Source organism: Zingiber officinale, chromosome 1B (assembly GCF_018446385.1).
Source record: "Zingiber officinale cultivar Zhangliang chromosome 1B, Zo_v1.1, whole genome shotgun sequence".
NCBI classification, from domain to species: Eukaryota; Viridiplantae; Streptophyta; class Magnoliopsida; order Zingiberales; family Zingiberaceae; genus Zingiber; species Zingiber officinale.
In genome coordinates, this window is record NC_055986.1 from 93,377,621 (window position 1) to 93,382,673 (window position 5,053).

The window sequence follows — 5,053 nt, forward strand, 5'->3', positions numbered from 1 at the left end:
TAATTGTACTCCAACTTGTAATCATCTTTCCGACATATAGTTGTTGCCCACCAAAAGTGGTCAAGGACCGCGGGCCTTCAAGTAGGAGTCGAGATAGGCTCCGAACGAAATAAACCACTTGCGTCTCTATGTGTTTGCATTTACATTCCGCTGCATTTCTACTCTTAGTTTTAAATCGCTAAAATAGGCACGAGCGCTATTCACCTCCCCCCCCCTCTAGCGCTTTCGATCCTTCACTGACGATGAATTCATGTACTTGCGAATCGTAACAAGTTTTTGGTATCATTGTCGGGGACTGTTTTCGATTAACATTAGTTGATTAGCATATGAGTTACTCTGGACATTTTTCTTTTTCCTTTTGCATTTCCTTCCTTGTTTTCTCTATGTACTTTCTTTCTTACAATTTAAATTCTGCATTGTCTTTCTTGTTTTTCATATAGCATCTTATTTCATGTCGTTAATTCTTCATTTTTATTTTTTCTCATAATTTTTTTAGATATCCATGAGCACTAACATGTCAAGCAGGTCCTTAAAAGATTTTTCTACACTCATTTCTGCAAGATTTTTATCTCCCATTGTGCAACCTCATATTGAAGAAGAAAGTTTCCAACTAGACCCAGAGTTAATTTTCATGATACAGGGTCACAAATTTGGAGGAGAAGTATCAGAAAGTCCTTATCTGCATCTTGAGACATTTCTAGAACTTTGTGATATGGTGAATTGTGAAGGAGTGTTAGCAGATGCAGTTCGATTAATGTCATTTTATTCAGTATCAAGGATAAAGCAAGAACTTAGTTATATTCTTTCTGTCCTCAAAGCATTACGAGTTGGAAACAATTGGAAAAGCAATTTCTGGATCATTTTTTCCCTCCAAGTAGAATAATTTACATGAGGAATTGCATCACAAATTTTTCTCAAGCATATGGAGAATCATTATTTGAAGCATGGGATAGATTCAAGAGTCTACAATGACAGTGCTCTCATCATTGGAAAAATGGCTGACCCTGCACATATTTTATAGGGAAATTTCTTTCTCATATAAGTGTTTGTTAGATTCATCGGCTGGAGGTTCTTTTATGGACAAGAGTGTAGACGAAGTATATACATTAATTGATCAAGTATCATTGAACCTCCATGAATGGTCAAGCAAAATTTGGATGTAATCTCCCTCAGAAATTCAAGAAGTACAAGACATACATACAAGAGAACCTATCAAACAAAGTATAGTTCAACCATCCAAGAGTTTTGAAACCCACAAGTCATAGAATGAGGAGTTCAAACATTTGGGGGCAAAGATTGATAGTATTGTTTTAAAATGGTTCAAACAAGATCCTCCTCCTACACAGACAATGTCTAGTGAACGGTGTAATAATTTTAAGTTGAGAAGTGGCAAGAATCATGAAGAACTACTGAAGAAGGATTTGTTTAGAATTGAGGAGAGAAACAATAGAAGACCTCAAGAACTCAAATTTATTACTCCAGGAAGTTCCCAAAGGCCACACGTACCTTTCCCTCAACGATTGATCACACCTACACTAGATAAGCAAGTTGGACCTCCTCTGCAAGCTCAAAGGGAGAATGGGAAAAAGGAAGTACCTTTCCCAAGACCTTCACTAAAGGTTCCTTTTCCACAAAGACTAGTGAGGGTCAATGAAAACAAAGACTTTGGCAAATTATGTGACACTAATATGGTTGAGTGTAGATTTCTGGATGTATATGAAGATGAGGACTCTTCAGATGAGGATTGTGATGATAATGCAGTGGATAACAAGTTTTCATATTTACCTTCTGGGTTTATAGGTTTCTATGATGAAATTTAATTTTCAGACGATGAATGTGATGTGGTAATCAACTTAAAACTGCAAATGAAGTTACTGATCCTCCTATAGATGATTCTCCAACTAGGGATATTGATGTTGGTTTATTTTTTGATGCTTGTGTTGATGGTGATGTTATGAAAGGAAGTGTAGGGAGCTATGTTGTGGAAGCAACATCTTAAAAATAACCTCCTTTATCCACACAACCTTCTGAGATTATGAGAGTTACAAGGATTGAACATGTTGTGGACCAATGTGTAGGGACTTGTGCAATAGAAGCAAAACTCCAAGAATCACCACTTTTAGAGGCACCACCACTTAAGCTAGAGCTAGAGCCAATACAAGATTTAGAATTCACATCCACATGTCTAGAACTTTCAGGTACCTCTCAGCAAAGCAAGGTTAGTATCTTTTGTGATCTTTTGGAAAATTTCATAGATGTACCAACAGTAGATTTTGTTGGATGTGATTCAATTTGTGATACATACTCAGTTCATCTTAATAAGGTTCTAGTTCTATCTAATATAACATGCTTGGGAGAGGTATGTTTTTCTTTTGGGTGTGCAGATTTTCATGGGCCTATAATTGGAAGCTCGATCTGAACCATCTTCGACCTCTTGAAAGAATTTCCAAGAAGACGAAGATAGAGAGAGCAATTCTTCAATTTTTTATGAAAGCTCCCTCCATAATAAGAGCCCTTGGTAAGAGGGTGATGAAATATCTTACCCCTCCAAGAGCGATATTTCGATGAATCTAATGAGGTGGTCGAGCTAATAACCTTAAACAAGCGCTTCTTGGGAGGCAATCCAAGTTCAATCTTGTTTTCATTCATATTTTTAGTTCCTTTCTAGTTTCATTTCTTTCCTCATAATAATCATGTATCATCTACTTAATTTTTGTTGTCAATTTTATTTTATAGGACTCAAAGATTAGGAGGAGTGCAATTACATGATGGATAAGTTAATGACATGGGCATTTGGCACACATCATTTGGTAACTTCTCTTACTTTTAATATCCTCCACATTATTTTTAGTTTTCATTGGGATAATGAAAAGTTTAAGTCTGGGGGGATGCATTAGATGCGTTTGGTTTAGTTTAGTTTTTTCTTATTTCTTTTGCATAATAAATTTTTCCTAGATGCATCATTCATCACATCATGATTGTTTATTCCTTAATGCAAAATACTAGCACGTTTCATCTAGATATTTATGTTGTGTGATTTAATATGCTAGTGTGCTTATTGATCTTTATTTTTGTTGGTTGATATTCGGAATACCGTACTGTTTCCCCTGTACAAAAATTTTGTACAAGTCTTGAACCATTCCTAACAACCTATTGTGTTCTTTAGAAATTAAATTAGGAATCACAAACGGAACTTAACATTATTGATTCCAAATTTAACTTATCTGTTCTTAGATGTTTAGACTTGGATCGCGAATGATACTTAACATTATTGATCCAAATGCACCCATGTTAAAAATTTAATTAAATATTAATTTTAGAGATTGACTTTCAGGTTAAACATGGTGAGGCACTTGACCTTCTTGGGTATGGGAGCATCCACCACTTCCTAGACAAAGCCTTTCAATGAAATTTAATATTTAATTTCCTTATAGTTGTAACACCCACGAATTTTTATAAATACATGAGTATTATTCTCATTAAGAGCATGGAAATAAATAAAAAGAATAAGAGAAAAAGAAGAGTAAGAAACAAAATAAAAATAAGAGGTAAGAGGTGGAGGCCAAGGATTGAACCTTGAACCTCCCACCAATAATGGAGAAAGATTAATGGCATGATCACCACTAGGATAGAGAGTAACATATGCATAGGAAGGAATAAAAATTTTAGTTAAAGGAGAGAAGAAAAAAAATAAAGCAAAGAGCAAGAGAAAACCAAATTGCTCACCTCTTCTCCCTCTTGGTTAAGAGAAGGAACAAGAAGAAGGCAAGTTGTCTTCCTCACCCTTCCCTCTCCTCATTTTCATGGGAATCAAGAGAGGAGTAATGGATGAATTAAGGGAAAGATTAATGAAGGCATAAATTCCTCTCATGATGAATAAATAGAAAAATGAGAAGTAAATCTCTCATTTTCCTCATTCTTCCTCCTCCTTCCTCCTTTTCTTTTCTTCACCGAGACTAGGAGATCCTCCCACTCTTTGATCCGAGCACTAAGTCAAGTTCTTCTCCAAGGAAGCTAATTTCCAAGAAGAAATCTTCAACTTCTAGCCCTCCCAAGCAAAGGAAATCAAAGGAGGCACAAGAAGAGGAACCTTCTTCCTTCCTTAACAACTAGAACACTTTCCTCCTTAAGAAAAACCACAAGCGAAAGGATGTAAGTTCCCCTCACCTATGGTACAATAGCTACGTGATTGTTATGTAAAAATATTGCTTAAAAACCTATGGTTGTTTCATGAGGGTTTCGGCCAAACAAAAAGAAAGAGTTTAAAGAACCTTGAAAACCAACTAAGATATGTTCATGATGTTGCTTATGTTATGTACCTTATGGTAGGAGGGTTAAACTAATATTTTCATGCTAGAATGTTTGGTTAGAACATAAATTTATGAACTTAGATTTTTGGCATAGAAGGAACAAAAGAACTAGAAGAGCTCTAAACCTAAACCAAGCATGTTCCCTTGTTCTTATGATGTGTACCTCATGATAAATGGTGTAGTTAATGTTTTTCCCCCTTGTATGTCAATTTAAACTTGATTCCATATTCATGTACATTCGGCCATGATAGAGTTGAGGGCCTAGAAGGGCTTTAACCTAAAAATTTAAGCATGCTATGATTCTCATAAGACAAGATATGAAGCTAATATGACATGCCATGATCTTAGGTTAAGTTGAACAATATTTCTTATGTATATGATGATTCGGCCATTTTAAGACTTGAACCCTAGGAAAGTTTAAATCAAGGCTAAGATACTTATGATCTACTTGATGAAGAGATATGAAATAAATTAATGTTCACATGTTGCTTGAAACTTGAATCCTTGTGCTTTAGCATTCGGCCACAATTGTTTTTAAGACCTAGGATGCTTAAATTTCTAAACTAGGTGGTCCATGTTATTCTTTGAAATGAATGCTAAGAAAGTTCTTATGGTCTTCATGCTAATATGCCACTAGAAACTTAATTCCCATGCTTACAAGATTCGGCCACATTAGGTTAAAAGGCTTGAGAAGCTTGTAACTTAGACTAAAAGTACTTATGGTGATTCTCATGATATGTATT

The 5,053-nt window shown here is 35.3% G+C and overlaps 1 non-coding gene across 1 annotated transcript; it reads right to left on the reverse strand.

The window, feature by feature from the left end:
• Positions 1 to 885: 885 nt before the first annotated feature.
• LOC121993655 lies at positions 886 to 992 on the reverse strand. Its single transcript, XR_006115350.1, has one exon. It is a non-coding gene; the product is annotated as a small nucleolar RNA R71 (small nucleolar RNA).
• Between the last annotated feature and the right edge of the window lie 4,061 nt (positions 993 to 5,053).